Raw genomic sequence first — 22,820 nt, forward strand, 5'->3', positions numbered from 1 at the left:
GATCACTGGATCTATCCATCTGTAGTCCAAAAAACAAATATATGAATAAATAAAAAAATGAAACACAATGCTTTTTTTTTACCATAATTACAGACTTTCAACATTATTTGCAAAATTGTATCTATTTTCTCCATGACGGTAACAGAACTAATTATTTTGCCATTTTGAAAACCACACCTCTGAGGAATAAAGAAAAAAATTTCTTTAGATTTGTACAGAACAGGAGATTTTTAAAGACTATTTGTATCTTGTGAAACACAATCCTACTGAACGTTTTTTGATCTTGTTGCAAGATAGGATACACAATGTTAATTTTTAAAAAAAAATATATGGACCATGGAGCATGGATTTGCCATCACATATTAAGCCGCTAGTCCTTCAGTTTTGGTACCCTTTCTCCAGCAGTTACCACAGCCAGCCTCAGGACAAAACAAACAAACCAACAAAAACCCTACCAATACAAAAAATCCAATAATGCACCTAATTAATTGTGCAATTCTGAATAAAGGGGGAAAATTTGTTCCTGACCCCCTGCAAGCTATCAACTTGCCACCTTGAAGCAAGAAATTTAAGTGGCCTTATCTTAGAATACATGATTACAAAAGTCATAATTAGTTAGAAAACCATCCGGCCCTTTTACAAATATAGCTATAGTATTTCACTCTATATCTCCTATGACAATTAATTTCAATTAATTTTTTTCAAGGTGCACTATATAACCAGAAAAATCCTTTTTAGGTTGTATTTTATTCACAGTTACTTTGAGTCGTGAAATTAATTTCTCTTCTCCATTGCATTATGTTGGGTGGGAAGATGGCCTCTAAAGGGTATTTTTCCTGATACAATGAAATATATATGAACACCTTAAAATTAGAAATTATATTTTAAACATATCAAGTCATTGTTGGGTAACCATGGTGAATCATCATGAGACCAAGACACCAAACCTATTTGATGACAGGAAAGTGCTTCCAGGATATTAAAGATTGGTAGCAAACAAAGCACACTGTGTAACAGTGAGGGTACCCACAAATGTCTACTCTATATTTCAAGCATGCTCAATAAAAGAAAGAAAGAAAAATTTCAAACAGATCTTTGTCAGAAAAGAAATGCTCACAGTAAACTGATGCCATCAATCTGGATATAAAGACTGCATATAAAGCGATTTAAAAGGAGGAAGTGAGAATCTTTGTATAAGCTTTTGATTTATGGAAATAAAGAACCTTCAGCCAAAATATCTTTTGGAGTCTGCATGCCATGGTGAAACAAAAAGTCTTAACAAATATAAAATGATCCTGTACATCAGAGGTTTCATGGACTAGAATAGACTAGAACAGGGGTCTGCAACCCGCGGCTCCAGAGCCACATGCGGCTCTTCAGCCTCCTTGTTGTGGCTCCCTTCGGCCTTGACAAAAGAAAAAAAAAAGAAAAAAAAAGAATAACGGTTATTTATTAATTTAATTTTTATTTATATATTTTATTTTTGTTTATTTTGTTGCACAGTTATCTTGGAGTTCGAGGTGATACTTTAACATTGAATTTTTTAAAAGTTTTTATAATTTGTCAATTAAAATATGCGTCACATCCACGTCTATAGCCCTCGCCTTTACCTGCAGGCGGCTTCTTGAGTGTGCGACCCCCGTGGTAAACTAACCATGAATACATCCCAAAAAAGAAAAATCTCAGAAGAAAATAGAGAGTTTAATTCTTCATGCACAGATTCCTTTGCCTTCACTGCCAACGACGCTGGCTTACCTGTGTGCTTGATATGTGGCGAGAAATTAGCAAACAAAAAAAATGTAACGTTGAAAGACATTTTCAAAACAAGCACTCAGCATTTTCTGAAAAGTACCCAACTGAAGATGGGCGAAAGAGAGCGATTTCGGAACTACTACGGAAAGTTGAGCAGAACAAACATACTTTCAAGAAGTGGATCAACTCTCCAAACTCAACTACAGCTGCTAGTTTTGTGGCAGCTCATGAGATCGTAAGGAGGGGGAAGCCGTTCACAGATGGAGAATACATGAAAGAATCGTTCATAAAAATATCAGAGCATCTATTCTCCGAATTCAAAAACAAACAGGAAATTATTCAGAAAATTAAAGAAATGCCTCTCTCTGCAAAGACCGTCAAGGACAGGACCATTAAAATGGCAACAAACATCACCAGTAAGCAAATTGATGACATCAATTCAGCTCAAGCATATTCAATTGCCTGTGATGAGTCAAGTGATGTAAACGATATTGAGCAGACAGCACTGTTATGCAGATATGTGAACTCTGATGGGCCGCAGGAAGAACTGATTGAACTCATACCGTTAAAGGGCCAAACGCGGGGACAGGACATTTGTGAGGCTGTTTTGAGTTGTCTAAAAGCCAAAGGAATAAACACCACTCACCTGGTGTCAGTGTCTACTGATGGTGCACCCAGTATGAGAGGAGCACAGAAGGGCTTTGTGAATTTACTTCAAAAGTCGCTGGATCAAGAGCTGATGACGTTTCACTGCATCTTGCACCAAGAAGCACTGTGCGCTCAAACATTCCCCCCTGAATGTGTGGAAGTGATGAACCTCGTTATTAAGATAGTGAACAAAATAATTGCAAACGGGTTAAACCACCGACAGTTTTGTTCATGGTTAGATGAAGTCGAGAGCGCATATTTGGATCTCCTGCTGCACAACGGAGTTCGGTGGCTGTCAAGGGGAGACGTGCTGAAACGCTTTGCTGCTTGTCTGGAACATGTGAAAACCTTCTTGGAAAGCAAAGGCCTCAGCTATCCCGAACTGGGAGACCTCGATTGGCTGGAAAAGTTTTATTTAATGGTGGATATGACAAGTCACTTAAACACGCTGAATAAAAATCTCCAGGGAAAGGGAAGCACGGCCCTGCCGTTGCTGGAGGATGTTCTGGCGTTTGAGCGCAAGATGACAGTGTTTGCCAGAGATGTACAGAGAGGTACGCTCTCTCACTTCCCCTCCCTGAGAGAGTTCAAAGAAGAGAACAATCACATAAATTGTGATTATTTACACCGTGCAATTATGGCAATGCAAGCTGCATTTGGAGAAAGATTCAGCGAGTTCAGAAAGGAAAAAAACACTCTGTCCTTCCCTGTCACACCGCTGGACATCGACCCATCCCTGCTGAACATATCCGCATTCACAGGGATAAGTCAGCCCGATCTTGAAATTGAACTGGCCGACATAGCGAATAAAGACTTATGGGTGTCCAAGTTCAAAAGCCTGACAGCGGATCTCGAAGAAGTCGCCCGTCAGAAGGCCACTCTCGCTAAAGAGCACAAATGGAATGATATTGAAAACCTCCCCAAACCCGACAAACTTGTTTTTGAAACATGGAGTGCCATTCCCGACACGTATATGAACATGAAAAAGTATGCATTTGGAGTCCTGTCCATCTTTGGCTCAACATACTTAAGCGAGCAAGTTTTCTCGAGCATGAACTTCATAAAGTCCAAATATCGCTCCCGCCTCACAAATGAGAGCCTACAGTCCTGTGTGAAGATCAAAGTCACATCTTACAGCCCCGATAAAGGGAAGATCAGCATCGAGCTTCAGAAACAGAAGTCACATTAAACAGGTGAGAACACTAGCATTTAACAGGCTATTATTATTCAGAAAAAAACATTTATTTCAGACCCGGAGCTGATGTAGTTTTTTATTGTATGTTCAGGTGCTTCGGTTGATTGCTGGCCGAGAAAGAAACCCGAAGAGGATGAGAGCACACTGAAATGGACTTGTCAAAAAACATTCCTAATTTTATGTTTACTTTTTTAAAACTGCTAAGCTGCATCTATATGTTTTTTTATATTAAAGTGGGCTACGTTTTATTTTAATTTTACACAAATACGGGAAGGACTCAAAAAGGCCTGCATAGTTCAGTGTTTAATTTATTTCAAAGTAGGCCTACACATGCACACTGCACTTCTGTTTGTTGTATTCTGTTGTTGTAACGGGCAAAATTAAAAAAAGATTAAAACTTTTAAAAGTTTATAAGCAGTGTTATGTTTTGCGGCTCCAGACTATTTTTCATTAGTGGAAGAGGGGGCAAAATGGCTCTTTTGATAGTAAAGGTTGCCGACCCCTGGACTAGAATATGGCTTGGTCTATTGAATACTGAAGTCAGTGGAAAGACTCCCATTGATTCCAGTGGGCATTGGATCAAGCCCTTCCCACAGAAGTATGAGAACAAGGAATGTCAAGGAAGGTTACTGGAAGGAAGGGACACAACAGTCTGCAGAATGAAAAAATTGGAGAACCACTGCTCTGCATAAGGCTTAATTTGCATTCCTAATGTACTTAAACAAAAGTGCTGAAGGCTGAAAGATTAGGACCATATATAACATTTGACACTAAAGTTGAATTCAAACATTTGAACTTGTGACAAATTTGGCAACACAGCAACAGAGCAATGTTTCAAACCAATGTACTGTGGAGCACTGTACTCTAGTGAGTGTTATATTTATTGAGTCAAGTTCTGCTGTAAGTTGAAGGCAATAGAGTTACATGTATATAACAGAGATGAATTTGCCCATGAAGCCATAAAGTTAAGCAGAATTACAATATTTGGTGAAAATTTTGGAATATTTTAAATATTGTCTCCATGTTTTGTTTTTTACACAAGAAAAAGATTGAAGTCAGCATAGTAATACTGCAAAAGGTAAATTATCACAGAAAAATGTAATTGAATATTATTATTACTTTCACATACTTTGGTAATGTCATCAAAAGTCATGCCGAACAAGTAGCATTATATGGCTCATTTTATCCCCAGCATGTCAGCTGTTTTGCATTGCACCACTGCAACAAAGTGCTCTAAAGCCAGCATAGCTATCCAAAGGATGATATCAGCATAAAGGAATCCACCAATAGCATGCCTACACCTTCTCCTCCTTCCCTGTGGCCATTAGAGAGGGTATAGCTTGTATTTCCCTACTTTCTTCAGGCTGCTCTAAATTACCTCAGAGGACCTGCTCAAGGCACAGCCCTTGAATCTATTCCCCTACCCCTGCTGAGTTGTGCTATTCATTCCACAGTGAGAATCTGAGCCAAACTGTTTATTGAATAGGAGTGTTTTGCTATCATAGAATATCTGTTTGTAAAATAAATAAATAATGAATGTTGTATTCTATAACTGGTAAAGTATACAGAATTACTGTTTATTAGCTTAATTTTATTTTTTATTTATTTCTAAATATTTCAGTATAATGAAACAGAGTGCTTGAATTACTGTACTGTGGTTTACATTTCCAATAGATCTTACATTTTCTTCCCCAATTAAATCACTAGATTAAAGAGTGTGCTTGTGTGTTCTATATTGAGTATAAACCTTTTGTTTTCAGTTGAAATGCTATTTAATATCAATAAAAAAGAAAAGGCCTGTATTTTATGGCAGATCTTTTGAAAGTAAACATTGTGCACACCAAACTGCAATGGTTTTCCCCGTTAGAGTATTTTAAAGAGGCTTCTTCTTGAGGAAGGTAGAACTGTTGGTTTCTGGAACTATAAAAACATTTCCTCCACAAAAAGCACTTTTTCATGAAAAAACTGTCAATATTTTGCAGGCCAAAATATTGGAAAAGTATCAATATTTTGAACCCTGATATACCATAAAAAGTCTTTGGTCATAAAGAGATATGTAAATGTCCTTTGGAATGTTTTCCCTCAATGTGTTTCAATGAGGCCGTTACTTGCTGAACAATGTTTTAAGAAAGAATTGGAAGCTGTTTCAAAACTTTTGCTAATTTCATTTGTACAAAATAAGGCGCTAATTAATAAAGTTTTCCCATACATTTGTTTAGCACAATAGTAAATATAATCTATTTTCCTGTGTGTATACGCAATTGTATACAGCTTAGCACCTTGTGGATATTATTAGAATTCAGATAATATTCAACAATGTGCAAAATATTTTTATACAATGTATTGATTTATTACAGTTGTGCTTTGCTCAAGGTGCACATACAATTGGTGTACAGTACAAAAAATTGTTAATACCAACACACACACACACACAAAAATCTTCCCAGCCCATCGACATTTTCATTCTTCCATTCTCAACCAAGTCTTCTCAGGGAAAGACTGGGAAAATAGGAATGTTTGCAGCAGGCTATGAAAGTATATGGGTTCAGGCTCTTTCAGATCAAAGGGGAATGAATTCCAGAGATTTAAGACCCTTCACTAAAAACATCCTACTAGTATTCCCCTAGGGTGCCCAGATAGCAAGTATGAAAAATTGGGACAGAGTGTGGGGAGTAACAGCCCTGAATATTGGGACTGTCCCTATAAAATTGAGACATCTGGTCACCCTATATTCCCCTCTCATTTATATGAAATTACATAGGAATTTTTCAGTTTGTAAAGACATAACAACATCTTATACATGACAATTAAATACAAATACACTCCTGTATGAATTGTGAAGCACAAAATCATGTAATAATGCTATCATTCTGAGCTCCAGAGATTCAAGATCAAATCACATCAATGTGAAGTAACAACTCTGTGAATGTCAAAAGAATTGTTCCCGCTTACACTAATGGTGAATTTGGTCCATAACATGGTATCAATGAATGGCATATACAGCAATACCCAGCATCAATCATTATTCAGTTAAAGATTTGACATACCAATTAATGACAATTCTGGATGCTTCTAATTACCACTAAGGCAGCTTAATTTTCCTTGTTATGGTACCTGCAGCAAAGCCAATATGTTGCAATGGAGAAGAGTATCCTTTGCTGTGGCTATTGTTGCAGAGCAACTCTTTAAAGCTGCCTTAGTGGTTATGCCTTGGAAGAGAAACCAGATCTTATACCAGTTAAGAGTCTGGAAGAATAAGAACACAGTTGAGAGTGCCTGAATTCTAATCCTGGTTCTGGAACTGATTTAGTATGTAGACTTGGGAAGTCCCAGTGGTCTCAGTCTCTCTATCTGTAGCATGGGGATGACATTACCTACTGATCACGTTTTTTTGCACAGCTTTATTTATAACTAGAGATTGGCCCAAAATTGAACTTCAAATCCTAATCTACCCAAAAAGAAATTTCAGTGAGATCCAGAGTAAAACCTCTGAATCTGTCCATATAGTTTTGGTCAGATCGAAAACTGAAATAGGCCTGTTTTCCAGATGTGGTTTGGATTTTCCCAAAATGGCAACTCTCATGAGAACAGCTCATAAATTTTGGTATCATTAAAGTGAACTCAAACTTTAGCTCCGGTTTGGGATTACTCCTAACTTTGGCCAAATCTAGATCCCAATACAGCCTCCTTGGCCTCTCTCTACTTATACCACTCCTCTACATTCGCACTCTTACAAAAACACATTACCCAAAAGAGAGAGTAAATACATGTAACAGAATATGGGAAAATGTTGAAAACTTAAGTGCAAAAAAACATAGCCAGGGCGACTGAACACTGAGAGATTCATCATCTTCAGTAGTGATGATAGACAGACCATGGGAAATTACATCATTTTTATAAATGTCTGAGTAATAGTTGCATTGGAAGTAAACAAGTTAGAGACAATCTGGGTCTCATGGCCCACTATGATGTGAAAGGTGTGACTTAAAAATGTGAGATGGTAGAACAGGAAGAGAACCTGTGTCCCATACAGGTCATTGATTCAGGAAAGACCAGCATGATCTTGCACTCCCATCCCAGTACATTATATCTTTTTCTTTGTCCCTTCATATTCTAGTAGCTTAATAATATATATATTCCACAGAACTTTACTTTCACCTCACATATATACATCTGTCCTATTCTGTGCATTAACATAATAATTGCTATGCAGTGTATAAAATATTACTCATTTTAATTTTATATCGATATGCCTGACCTCATAATAAATATTACTGTCCTTGGTCTTTAAATGTTGAAGAGTGGTGTTCAGGTCAATATTAATAGGAGTCAACTATGTTCATGAATTGTTAATTAATTACTGTTGTTGATTTGCACATTTCCCTGGTAAGCAAAGAAACTGTGATAACTTTCCCACAAGAGGGAAGAATATCCTGGAGCTTTTTCAGCCAGAGGAATGAGAAGAAAAAAACAAGTCACTTTGGTTCAACAGTATGCATTCTGGCAGCAATGTACTTAAATGTCTTCTTATATTTCAGGTGTCATGTCTTGCTTTAATTTGAGATGTTCCCCCATAAGTCAAATATTGTGCTAAGACACAGTTAATAAGAATGCCCTGTAGTGTGCTGAATTTGCATGAAGACAAGAAAGTGAAATATAACACAAAAAGATAGTGTGAATCTAGAAGGTATGGGGCAACGCAGACGATATTGTAAAATCCTTGTGATATATAGTACAGTGCTCAATTAGCTCAATTTTTTCCTCTCCTAGGTTATCAGTTTGCATGAAGTTATCCAGAACTACCTATTACTCTATCCAAGCATACCTATCTCTCCAACACTTAAAAAGCAAAACATTACAAGTATGCATGCAGAAGTGCAGTATTGCTTGTTTGAGCTGGAGGTTATTTGGAACTCCTAACTACGGATACATCATATCAAGAGAAAATTAAGTGTAGAACAAATCTCTATATAAATGTCAGGCCTGATTCTCCACTTCACTACAACAGTTTTAAGCTTTTCTTACTATATGAGTTCACTGAAGTTACACTGGCATAAAACTGATATTACAAAGTTTGTAATCCAAACTGTGCACCTGGGGGCTCGCAGGCCAATCAGATCATCAACTATAGGGATTTCAGTTTTTAAATGCCCTTAATTACCATAGTTTCCCATTTATTTAATCTCAAAGAAACTACATTAAGAAAACGTTAAGGTTGCATGGTTAACCACTAAGAAGTGAGGAAATGACAGAATTAAGCATATGCAAGCACCACTAAGACCATGTGTACACTACCACTTATGTCAGCAAAACTTTTGTTGACTTACGTCAGGTATGTAAGAACACCACCCTGAGTGATGTAAGTGGTAGTGTGCCCAGTGCTATGTCAGTGGGAGACCTTCTACTGCCAACATAACTACCGCTGCTCAGAGAGATGGTTTTATTATGTCGATGGGAGAGCTCTCTCCTATCGGCACAGAGCAGCTACATGAGCAATCTTACAATTGTGCAGCTGCATTGGTACAGCCATGCCACTGTAAGCTTGCTAGTGTAAGCTAACTATACGTACAGTGCTGCAGCGACATAGCTGTACGATAAATCTGCGATGCTGCAGCATGTCTGGTGAAGACACTGTATGCCGATGGGAGAGAGCTCTCCCATCGGCATAATAAAACCACCTCTGATGGCAAAAGCTATATCAGCAAGAGAAGCTCTCCCTCCAACATAGCGCTGTGCATACAAGTGCTTATGTTGGTGAAATTTATGTCGCTCAGGGGCATGGAATATTCACATCCCTAAGTGACATAAATTTTGATGCCATAGGCTGTAGTGTACACGTAGCTTAACTCTGCTCCCTTGTGTATTTACATTATGCCAAAGCCTTTAATGACTTGTTCATAAATAGGGTGACCAGATGTCCCATTTTTAAAGGGACAGTCCCGTTTTTTGGGACTTTTTCTTATATAGGCACTTATTACCCCACCCCACCCACCCCGTCCCGTTTTTTCACAGTTGCTATCTGGTCACCCTATTCATAAACAATATAATACAATGGCATAATTTTTCTACAATCTCATATGCACATGAGCATTTTGCAATGTTTTAAATTCTTGTATGTTTACACTAATTTTATTAACATAAGAATCCAGTATAACTTTACTGACAAACTACAGATACATTCTCTTTTATCTGAGGCATACATTTTAATAAATTAGTCAGCAGCCATGTACTATGAATATTTTCACATTCTTTAGGTAAAATTCAGGAGATGAGACACTTAATTACAATGTTAATTTAGATGCAGATTTAGGTGGCCAAATTATATGCCTGCAACTTTTCACTGTTAGTCTTTGTGTTATATTTAATTTGTAGTATCTTGAACAAAAACACATCCTTTTCACATTTCAGTGAAATCTGCTTCTCTGTCATATTCAGAGTAGCAAGGTACTACAAAGACCCTGCAAGCACTTTCACAAGTGCTTAACTTTAATAATTTTAATAGTCTCTTTGAAGTCAAAGGGACTATTCATCTGCTCAAAGTTAAGCACATGATTATGTGTTTCAGGACTGGGTTCTAAGGAAAAACAAAACGTGACAGTATGATATTTCAGGAACTGTGTGTGATCATGTAAAATTAAATACTCTATCATGATGCATTACATAAAGGGCAGAGTTAAGACTGAAATCCTAATTTTATTTACTTACTTTTGAACACTTAACTATGCAATTTTAAAATTCACTTAACATATTTGTTTGATTAAATGTTCTAGCTTTTCTGAAACAGAAAATACAGCAAATAGGAAACTCCACCATGGCGAACTATTTCACTAAATACTTTCAGAATGCTCTCCACTATATCCCTAACTAGATCTGCAGGTGGAAGCCAGCCTCCTACTTTTTTTTTTTTTTAATCAAATGATGCACAGATACTTTAAATCCCTGCCTTGTTTACTGTTCATTTTATATGATCTGCAATGAATGATACAGTGCTGTTTTCGAGATCCCCACCATATTGACTCCATGCCTTAGTTACATTTTTCATTATATAGTTAAGTTAGCAATAGTATGGCCTGGTACACAAGTGCACTACCTATGCACTTTACAACCGTAATGAAAAAACCTTCAGTGGGATTACTCATGTGCATACATTTTTGCAGGAAACAGATCTTTAGTCAGAAAACTCAATGCAAAATGTACTGTTGCACATGTGCTGAGTAATATTTTAAATGGTTAGAACCAGGTCAGGTGAAAATCAGATTTAGCTGATTGTTATTTCTTTACAATGAGGACTATATCCCAATTTTACATTTCTACCCAAACTGCATTGTGAAGAGGAGAAAAAGAAAAAGAAAAATGTTATGTAATAATGGAGAAATTACATTTCCCCCTCCACACACACATTCTTCCCATATTCCAAAACAGCTAAAACAATTTTATCCAAACTTTCTCCAGTAAAGAAACCACCTTTTGACAGAATCCAAACCTGGGAAATTCCACGTCAAAAGATGAAAGTTGAAGAAAATGAAGAGTAACCAAACCAGTGTGTTTGGAAATACTTATGAAGATTAACTATAGTAGTTGCTAGTGTCCTGTACAGAATGTACTACTATATTATAATGCAATAGATACTCTATTTCTTTTGTTGAATAATTTTGCTTTTCCTCATAATACATTAAGCAATGTGTTTTCAATAATTTTTAGAATAAAAGATACAGGAAAGTAGGATATAAAATGGAAACTTATTTACTGAGTACTACTCAAAATACATCTCAAAGAGGTATTGTTATAAGAGAAATCCAAGAGTTTCCAGAAAAAAAAATCCGTAGACTGACATTTTTAAAGCTATGAAACAGTGAACATCAAATATAGAAAAGAAAGAAAACCCTATTCCACTGGCAACACCCTATCCAATCACAGCACATCTGCCTTTTTCTATGATGACAAGGATGCCAGATGCTTTTTGATACCCATAAACCAATATGTTAAATATGAAAACAAAGGACCGCTAACAATATATTACTAGTAATTCTGTTAATCTAAGACACATTCCTTTTATATCTTTGTTTTTATCAGTTTCTTCATGTAAACTTCTTCTTATAAATCAGAGCACTAAAGGGAAATAAATGCATATGTATCCTAGTGATCTAACACCCATCCCAAGCTAGCCCCATCTTGTGTCACGGCCTAAGTCATGCAAATTACACCAGAGCTGCCAGTTGACTAAGATTAATGACACTGCGCCAGCTTCTTTGTTTCTCTCTGCGGCCGTTTAGTGTGAAATACTATCCAAAAACATTATCTATCCTCTATTAATCCCACAAATTTGTTCACACCATGCACATTGTTTAGGGCAATTTACAACAGGAACATACTGAGCACAATTGCATTTAATTACTTGGGTTCTAATTACATTCATTAAAGGCTAATAAAATAAATGAAACAGCTTTAAAAGCTTCTGCAAAACACATGGGTCTTGTCTCCTTCATGAAGCATACAGTAGATGTTGATGTGAAACACAGATTTGAGTTTATATATGTGTACAGATCTTTATGTATATTACAGATATATAATATATACAGTGCATATTAAAATACATATATATATATATAAACATGTGAATGCAGATTCCAAATTATCCTGAATATTGCTGATATATTTTCTTATATTACAAGTCATAAAGATTCCAAGCTACTTTTTAATGTGGTAAGCAGAGAGAGGAATATCAGTTTCAAAATTCCAGCCTGATTCTTGTAATTGTTTCCACCTGCACAACAGAGTTGTTCATCCTTCTGTCTCTTTTAAATCTGCATTTTAAAAGCTACAAACTGACACTGAAACAAGGAGAAAAAAAACACAATATGTTAATTGATCTATGTTCTTTAATGTTCAGTTCTGACTTTCAGCTGAGGCCTTGGCTGTGTTTTCTATGGGGTGGATGCAGCATATTTAAAGAACACACAAGCTATTTATATTAAAACACACTAGGCAATCTGAATAAATCCCCCATAGTGGTTAAAAATGCAGCTTGTTAATAACATCATTTCCTAATTCTTATGTGCTTATTCTATTTACATTGTGCTTGGGAGGCAGTTTGTGGCAAAAGATGGAATCTGGAACATTGTGTTGACAACTATGCCAACTAGAATTCAGTTCTGGGTGTTCAGAAAAAACTGCTTAGTATGAGCTCTTCTTGTTATAATAAAACCAATCCCCTTGTACATGCAAAGACAATGAATAACCACAAGGGGATGGATCTTATTATTCTGAAAGAAGCAAAGTTCTAGTTAATTATCCCACAAACCTTGTACTATGTGTGCATTGTGTGTGGTCTCAACTGGATGATTCCACTTGGCATACTTAGAAATTTAAATAATTTAGGGCTAGATCCACAAAGGGATTAACTGCCTCTTAGACAACTATATACAAAATTTAGATCTTCAGCTCCTGCCCGCCCTTACCCTTCAGGTGACTAAATTGCTACTGATCAAGTCCCCTAAATTTCTGCCTCTGAACATGTGTGCTGCTACCTAAATTCTGATTTCTGGGAACCTAGCTCATAACTAACCCACAAAAGGATGCCCAAACTAAGCACTGCCCTGCCTAACTCACTTGCAGGGTCTGATTTGGTAGGAATTTTCAGAGGCTGCCTATCAGATAGGACCTCTCCCACAATAATAAGTGTACATGTGCCTCTATAATAACATTTAGCCCAGTAGTTAAAGTACTCACCTAGTCTATAATAGACCTGGCTTCTAATCTCCACTGCCTGATGTAAAGCACAGACATGAACTTGGTTTCCCACATTATACATGAGTGCCCTAATTATAGGCTTTTGGAATATTTTGGGATGGATCTCTCTTCTGTTGAAGCTGTCCACAATCATATACAATCCTCAGATATTCACTGAAACAGGGCCTTGGATCTCTCAAATTTCAGGTGCATACCAACACAATTACAATAAAAATGTAATCTTGCTTGTAATTTTGTATTGATGTATGAAAGAATCTGAACCTGAAACTCTGGGAGGAAAATTCAGTCCTGAGCAGTGAACTCCAAGGCCTACTGAGTTGTGCTTCTCTGCAACACACAGCTGCATAGTTAATCCCAACCAAATTAATTTGCAGACATTTTTAATTAATTTCTTGCATCATGAGACATTCAAATATTTGATTCATAGTCCATTGAGTAAAGTGTGTCTGATGTACCTTTCCCCTTATAACTCACTAAATACTTTGGAACAAATTTCTAGCTGATTTAATAGGCTCCAGAAACAAGTTATATTCTTTAATAAAGATTGACCGATTTTCTCTCTGGAAAGGTGTTGTTTATTTTTCTTTTTGGAGTATATCCTGAAAGCCAACCAAGCCATTTGATCAAGAGGAGTAATGCAGCTACATCTATATGCACAGCTTTAGAAATTTACTCTTACATTTGCTGAAGCTCAATGTGAGCTTCTTGGTATGACCAGTAACTTTTGCAAACGATAAAAAAGGAATTTTTTTTAAAAAGGATAATATCAGATCAGGCATATAAAACCCACATTCATAAATGAATATGTTCTTGGGGGAGGGGGAGGCACCCTTCTCTCCAAAGCAAAGCAAAGCAAAGCTCAATACCACTGCCATCTGGCTTCCTCCTGGAGATCATTTTCAGCAGCAGACGGGATCTGTGGCCTAACAAGAGCTGGGAAGGAGGTTTTTACCACAAAGCTTCATGAGAGAGCACTTTTTCACATCTATTCTCCCAGTGGATGGCTCAGGAGCTTGAGCCTGCTATAGAGAAACTTTCACCTCTCTCTAGTTCAAATCCACATCAAGTCAGAAATGACTAAATCTAATTACTACCTAAAGATTGTTTTTGATGGCTTATACAAAATGAATTAGGGGATATTAGTCTAATAACCAAGTGGGCAAGCATCCAGAACACTAAAAGCACAACATAAATTAAAACCTTTCCTTGCTGTGCCGCCTAGTAGGCTGGCTACTTCAGAAACTGTTTCTCTCCAGTAGCAGCTGAGAACATCTAACTACTGAAATATCAGACAGACAGCTTTAACTCTGAGAGCAGAGAGAGGGTTAGAAGCAGATCATTCTCGAAGAGGGGGTCCACAATTCAGATATGTGCTTCCTGCTTCAGTTCATCAAAGCACAAATCTGTTGACTTTCAGATCTTGCTGCAAGGCATATCTTCCTAGGCTTTCCCTGGGTAATAGTGATGAGCAGGTAAGTGAAAGATATAAGAAGCATTTTGGTTTTGGGTGGATACCTGGGGGCCTGAGAGTTCCAACTACTGGACACCAGTCCTAAGTTAATGTTGTATTTTTGCAATATTAGGTGTGCATGTGTAACCCACACACCTTCTGGGTGTGGTGTTCTGTCCCATCTAGTGGCACCAAGACCACTTAGAGAGAGAGTTAAATGAGTCTGCTCTACAGCTTTAGCTAAGAGCCAGTTTAGCTCATGCGGTAGAGGCTTTTAGCTCATGCGGTAGAGGCTCACACTAAGCTCCAGAGATCCCCGGGGTCTTTCGGCGTTACACATGCATGCCCACATTTTTTTAAAAAGTAAATAAAATATGAAAATTCAGACTGCGAACAGTTTTATGGTAGAAACAACAAACAGAAAGGACCAAACCATGAATGTGTACTGAGATAATTATTCTAGATAGTACTATGAAACCAACCAGTTTAATAAATGTGAACACTAATTGCCCAGTCCCTTCACACCAAACTTCCACTTATTTTCTTCATAGGAGCCCTAGGAGACAGGCCACTGTTTTCTTGGAGCCAACTCATAGTTTCCCTTAAATCAATGGGATTGTTGCCATTGACTTTAGAAGGATTAACATATGGTTTTATATGCATTTGAGTAGTCAGTCTGCACTAACAGTCAGGTAATCAACTATATTATGAAATGAAAGATGACTTTTCTGTCCATATCTGAAAATCTATACACTTGTTTACAGTCAAAGTTAAATAAACTTCACTAAAGGCCATTATGCAGTTGGGAAGTTCAGATGTCTTTTTTTAATATTATGCAGCTAAGTGAATAATTGCATTAAAATTAATCTCAGAAAAGCAGCAGAGAAATGAGTAAGTATAAGCTAAAATCCAATGATCTCAATCCTTAGCAGCATCTTGACCTTTATTATTACAGCCTTTGGTGTAGGAAAAGGCTAATGAGGGCTAGAAATCACTGGGCTACCATACAAGGACACAAAAATTTGCCCTTGGTTACTTACAGCATATAGCCCCTACTACAAGTGAGTATATGAGAATTAGAAAAGATCAGTTTGAGTGCGGCTGCACTAAGAAAGATGAGGTTGAAATGGGAAAAAAAGAAAAAGAAATTTTAAAATTGCATCACTCAATAGTGTTCATCTTTGCTACTACCAAGGAAAAAGAATATCAGACTACAGGAGAATCTGCTTTTCTCATCAACCCAGCCACAACAGAGATGTCAACAAGCCACAGCACTCAGGTCACAGAATATAACTTCTGGTTACCCAGGTAAGGCTAAAGTCCCACATAGTGACAGACTGCTGAGCTGTTAGCTGAGACATTTATCAACAAAAATTAAACTTTTAAGATTTTGCTTCACGTAAAGAAAAGGTACCAAAGGTACCTTGGTGCAACAAGACAGGACTAAGGCCTCAGGGTTTAATTAATTTAAAGAAGGCAGAGCAAAAGGTATGGGCAGATGCTCTCCTTTTGTTTTGTCTCCAACAGGGACTAGAACAACTGAAGCATTTTAAAATGTTACAGAGTGGTGGCCATTCAAAGTTAACATTTGTCAATAATTACCTCGATGTTTTCTAAAATGTCATAGTTTTCCATTATACTGAGAGTCAAAAATAACTGTGGTATCTGTGTGTTACTTGTTGGCAAATAAAGACTTTTTAAATATTAACCACTGTAACAATGTGTAATTGCCTAAAACTAGATTATGGAAAACTTGGATTAAGTCAGGCTCAGGTCTAAAGAAAGCCTAACAAAAAGCGTGAAGGCAATAAGCAGGCAAATAAAATACAAATCAGAACAGGGGGAAAGACTGCTAACTCTTCACTTATAAAATTCCGAAACACCAAGTGCAATTTGCTGCATTTTCAAAGATATTTAATTATATGGAAAAAATAAGCTGTTACATGATGGTTTTCTGGAATTCTGAATCGGAATTACCACCCATTGTGGTTAATTATTAAGTATTATTTGTTACAGGCTGGTGCTGTTTGCTAAAAGCCCCACCCTATTTGTAGGTAATAATCCTGCTGGAAAATGTCATACAGGACTTTGACTGCTGGAGGTATCTTATTATTTCACCCAAATATACAAGAAGTAGTAAGGACATTCTAGAGAGACAGGACCTAGAGTGCAGGCTGAGAAGGCTTCAGGGGGAACTCTGGGACCAGCCAAACCTGGAGAGAAGACTTAGGCTGGATTTTATGTTTCATTTTGAATTCCTTTTTGTGAATAAAGCCAATCCTCAGGTAAGAGATAATTTTTGACCCACTACAACTTGTGTGGACTCTGTTTGAAGCAGGGTGAAGAAGCCACTTGTACAATGGTAGGTATCCCTCATAATAGAACATATGAGCAGGAAATGAAATGCATATATTAATAAATACCGCCTCAATTGCACAATTAGTAGGTGAAGGACAGAAAACCTACAAGAACATACTTCTGTTAAGCAGTGTGTAAACAGGGAAATGGGGAATATATATGTTTAAGGGAAACTTTCCCTTCCCCAATATAAAATCCCAAGAGCTTGAATAGAACCTCCAAAATAAAAAGCCCCTATATTCTACTTTTAAAAATAATAGTTATAATTTGAGTTGGTAAAATGCCTAAAGGGAATATAACTGCAAAGAGGTTTTATAAAATAAACTTTTCATAACTTTGTGAGTGAAAGTAACATTATAAACTGAAAGTCGGGTAATCTTGGTGTGTACAGAATTACTAATTAAAGGGTACTTCCTATTTGGATTACATTAAATTTCCAATATGATCAAAATGTTGTTTGAATTAGAATAAATTTGTTTAGCAAAATATTTTATTAAATATCTACATTTTCTCTGTCTTGCCGTATGACCATGAAATATGGAAAGTCCAACTGAAATCAACAAATGCAAAAAGACTTACACTTAAGCTTGTAATTTACAATGTGCTTGTTTATTGCAGCACTCATAAAACAGAGCATGAAATCATGAGGAATCTTTATTTAGGGAGATGGGACTATTTGTAAATATATAGCAGGGATTGGCAACCTTTGGCACACGGCCCGCCAGGCTAAGCCCCCTGGTGGGCCGGACTGGTTTGTTTACTTGCCGCATCTGCAGGTTCGGCTGATCGCAACTCCCACTGGCCGCTGTTCACTGTCCCAGGCCAATGGGGGCTGCAGGAAGCGGCAGTCAGCACATCCCTTGGTGGGAGCCACGGTCGGCGAACCTGTGGACATGGCAAGTAAACAAACCGGCCTGGCCCGCCAGGGCAATTACACTGGCGGGCTGCGGGCCAAAGATTGCCGATCCCTGATATATAGTATTATCATCATATATCCAGGAATAACTTAGAATAAGGCAAGGAAATACCTCCATTTACTTCAACAGGAGTTGGATCAAACCTATGGGGAGGAAGTACCAGAAGTATGTGGCAATTGAAACCAATGATCACCTCATTAGACAGGAAAAACAATGAGGAGTCCTTGTGGCACCTTAGAGACTAACAAAATTATTTGGGCATAAGCCTTCATGGGCTAGAACCCACTTCATCAGATGCATGGAGTGGAAAATACAGGAGTAGGTACAAATACATGAAAAGATGTGAATTGCCTTACCAAGTGTGAGGTTAGGATACCAAGGGAGGAAATATATTTTTTGAAGTGGTAATGAGAGTGGCCCATTTCAGACAGTTGACAAGAAGGTGTGAGTAACAGTAGGGGGAAATTAGTATTGGGGAAATTAGGTTTAGGTTTTGTAATGACTCAACCACTCCCAGTCTTTATTCAGGCCTAATCTGATGGTGTCCAGTTTGCAAATTAATTCCAGTTCTTCAGTTTCACATTGGAGTCTGTTTTTGAAGATTTTTTGTTGAAGAATTGCCACTTTTAGGTATGTTATTGTGTGACCAGGGAGATTGAAGTATTCTCCTACTGGTTTTTTAATTTTTCCTCCCCTGGTATCCTGCTGTCAATTGAATTGTCTCGTTAGACTAACCTCACACTTGGTAAGGCAATTCACATCTTTTAATGTATTTATACCTGCTCCTATATTTTCCACTCCATGCATCTGATGAAGTGGGTTCTAGCCTACAAAAGCTTATGCCCAAATAAATGTGTTAGTCTCTAAGGTGCCACAAAAACTCCTCGTTGTTTTTGATGATATAGACTAACATGGCTACCACTCTGAAACCTGTCACTAGACAGGGTGTGTCTTTGATAGCTCTGGAGGCAATGGGGACACTTCCTCCTTCTCCTGGGTGGCAGAACAAGACCCCAAGCAGGAGCAGCTGGAGTAGCTCCCCTTTTCTTTCTCTGCAGTGTAAGTGTGTGGAGGATGATTCATAGATTCTAGGACTGGAAGGGACCTCAAGAGGTCATTGAGTCCAGTCCCCTGCCCTCACAGCAGGACCAAATACTGTCTAGACCATCCCTGATAGAATTTATCTAACCTACTCTTAAATATCTCCAGAGATGGAGATTCCACAACCTCCCTAGGCAGTTTATTCCAATGTTTAACCACTCTGACAGTTAGGAACTTTTTCCTAATGTCCAACCTAAACCTCCCTTGCTGCAGTTTAAGCCCATTGTTTCTTGTTCTATTCTTAGAGGCTAAGATGAACAAGTTTTCTCCCACCTCCTTATGACACCCTTTTAGATACCTGAAAACTGCTATCATGTCCCCTCTCAGTCTTCTCTTTTCCAAACTAAACAAAACCAGTTCTTTCAGCCTTCCTTCATAGGTCATGTTCTCTAGACCTTTAATCATTCTTGTTGCTCTTCTCTGGACCCTCTCCAATTTCTCCACATCTTTCTTGAAATGTGGTGCCCAGAACTGGACACAATACTCTAGCTGAGGCCTGACCAGCGCAGAGTACAGCAGAACAATGACTTCTCGTGTCTTGCTCACAACACACCTGTTCATGCATCCCAGAATCACGTTTGCTTTTTTTGCAACAGCATCACACTGTTGACTCATATTTAGCTTGTGGTCCACTATAACCCCTAGATCCCTTTCTGCCATACTCCTTCCTAGACAGTCTCTTCCCATTCTGTATGTGTGATGCTTCTTTCTCATTCCCTGATTCTCCATATGGCAGGGCAGGGCTCTCACATGGCATCCAGCCAGGTAATGGAGCCTGTACTGACCATTTGTGCTGCCATTGGACAGCAGGGCCATGAGGGGCTGGTTGACTGGCTCTCACCAGCTGGGGTGGGGAGAAGGGGGTAGAGCTTCTATCTGGTTTTGTTACTGGTGAGAAGCCATTAATAGTGCTCTTATCTCCTGTGTGGAGGAGGGAAATGGGTTGGAACTCTGGCTTCCTGCCAGGGTCTCTGGCCAGGCCTGAGGGTGTAGAAGGTGTTATGCCCTCATACCCACCATCAGGTTTGTAGAAACTAGGGCCATTGGTACCCAACTGAAATCCACACTGGAACAGCCCTCATGGGTAGTTTGCGGAGTGGTTCCCATTGGTAAGGTGTTTTTTTTAATAAAGTTGTGGCCTCCGCATTTAACTATGGTATGGTGTGTACATCTCACTGTTTCCATATCCACATCAGTCGCATACTGAGGTTGGGAGAATGAAAGGCTAACTAGCTGATTCTGATTTAATAGGTTCTTAAATATAATATATGTATGATTAATTATTTGTAGTTAACTAAATCAGAATGCTTGCATCAAAGGAACAATTAGATTATTTCTTCCATGGTCTATTTTGGTTCCTATAAAAGGCTGGGAAATATGACAACATAGTAAAATAAACATTTTGACACTTTTTTTATGAACAGTCAAAAAAGCCCTTCACCATTCCCAGACTAGATTAGCAAATACTCACCAGCAACCGCACACCATACAACATAAACGCTAACCCAGGAACCTATCCTTGCAACAAAGCCCGATACCAGCTCTGTTCACATATCTATTCAAGTGACACCATCATAGGACCTAATCACATCAGCCACGCCATCAGGGGCTCGTTCACCTGCACATCTACCAATGTGATATATGCCATCATGTGCCAGCAATGCCCCTCTGCAATGTACATTGGCCAAACCGGACAGTCTCTACGCAAAAGAATAAATGGACACAAATCTGACATCAGGAATCATAACATTCAAAAACCAGTGGGAGAACACTTCAACCTCTCTAACCACTCAGTGACAGACTTGAAGGTGGCAATTTTGCAACAAAAAATCTTCAAAAACAGACTCCAAAGAGAGACTGCTGAACTCGAATTAATATGCAAATTAGATACAATTAACTCAGGCTTAAACAGAGACTGGGAATGGTTGGGTCATTACACTAATTGAATCTATTTCCCTATGTTCAGTTCTCCTCACACCTTCTATGGATCATCTTAATTATCACTTCAAAAGTTTTTTTTCTCCTGCTGATGATAGCTCATCTCAATTGATTAGACTCTTCCTGTTGGTATGCATACTTCCACCTTTTCATGTTCTCTGTATGTATAAATATCGCCTGTCTGTGTGTTCCATTCTATGCATCCGAAGAAGTGAGCTGTAGCTCACGAAAGCTCATGCTGAAATAAATTTGTTAGTCTGTAAGGTGCCACAAATACTCCTGTTCTCATTCCCAGACTGTACACTGGGCTCATTGGTACACTCTGGCAATTCCAAGCAACCAGAAATCCAGTAAAATTTACTTGTAATTCTGGCCTTATGTGTCTGAAAGAAGTATTTTTTAAATTAAAACATTAGTAAGAATACCTCTAAAAGGCATTAAATTGTATTGCACTCTCCTTCGTATAGAAAGAACTTAATGACTTGCAAATGTTTTAATAAAAATGAATTCAATGGAACATTATATGCTGCATGTCCATAATAGCAAACAAGCACTTATAAAACAACTCCATTAATCTGCAGAAGTCACCCAAAATACTCAAGTAACACTACTGGAAAATGTATCATTTTGGCTCATGATTGGTGAATACTGCAGTACTTTTTATAAGGGGCAAAATGGAATTCAGCAGAAACATTTTTTTCTTGAGACAGTGTACAGTCTTCTATTCATGTATGCACTCCTACATGTTAATTTATGGCTGACAATAGCTGACAATTTGGAAATCTGTTATTCTAAACTATACCTGTGATGTACTACAAATGCTAATAGATAAGTTTTCCCAATTATAAACTTCACTTTATTCTTATGAATGCAGTAAATGAAGTAATGGAAGTGCATGTGATCTCATTTTGGATAAGACTCCATTCCTTGTTAAATATTATTACTTCAGAGCTGGTTATATATCATCACCAATATAACAATAACAAATACCTTATTTGGTAGATTCTTTTTCTGTCTGCCTTTCAGCAATGATTATACTACTTGTGAAGAATTACAAAAAATTACTAGAGGATTTCCAAGAGGCCTCTACATTATTTATCTAGAAGCCAAGTATAATATTGGTTTTCCAAACTCATCAACTAACACAACTTAATCCTGATTTATAAGATCTAGATTCTCTTTTACTTTTTCAGCCTGTAATATTTTTTTTAGGTTATATTTGAAAAGAAATGTACAAAGGTCACAACTTTATATTCTCTCAAGGTTTGTATAATCATGCTTTGATCACTGAAACAAGAATTAGTTTAAACTTGTGGGAAATGAGTTGAACCATTTTGTTTTTCACTGTCTTGTCCTCCCTCCCTCCTCTTCAAACAGAAGGAAACTTATAGTCATTGCCTGAAACTTCCTTGATCCAAGTTTTTCCAGTGTCAGATTCATTGTCTAGAATAATAATTGGGCTAGATGAAACAACCAAATACAACTATGCAAAATTGTGGTTTGTGAATCTTTCCTTTGCTTTCAATTTCTGTGGATTCATACCCCCTAAGTTTCACTTTGAGGTCACACAAACCAAATATTAAAACCAAAACTCTAGAAAAAACAGAGTTTTCCCTGATTTCACACTACAATTATACAAAACCACAAATTTTGCACAATTTTATCATAAAACCATAAATTGGCCCAGGGTCACTCCAAAGATTCATGAATG

General features: G+C 37.6%; 1 long non-coding RNA gene across 3 annotated transcripts in view; it reads right to left on the reverse strand.

Moving 5' to 3' along the window:
- Nucleotides 1-22,820, reverse strand: part of LOC123369820 — a 134,849-nt gene that overhangs the window by 75,764 nt on the left and 36,265 nt on the right. The window contains exon 4 of one of the 3 annotated variants that reach the window (XR_006579147.1): nt 11,766-12,426. The exons of the other annotated variants lie outside the window; for them this stretch is intronic. This is a non-coding gene — a long non-coding RNA (uncharacterized LOC123369820). Of the gene's footprint in view, nt 1-11,765; nt 12,427-22,820 lie in introns of those variants that run through there. 3 annotated transcript variants of the gene reach the window in all.

Source organism: Mauremys mutica, chromosome 4 (assembly GCF_020497125.1).
Source record: "Mauremys mutica isolate MM-2020 ecotype Southern chromosome 4, ASM2049712v1, whole genome shotgun sequence".
NCBI lineage: Eukaryota > Metazoa > Chordata > Testudines > Geoemydidae > Mauremys > Mauremys mutica.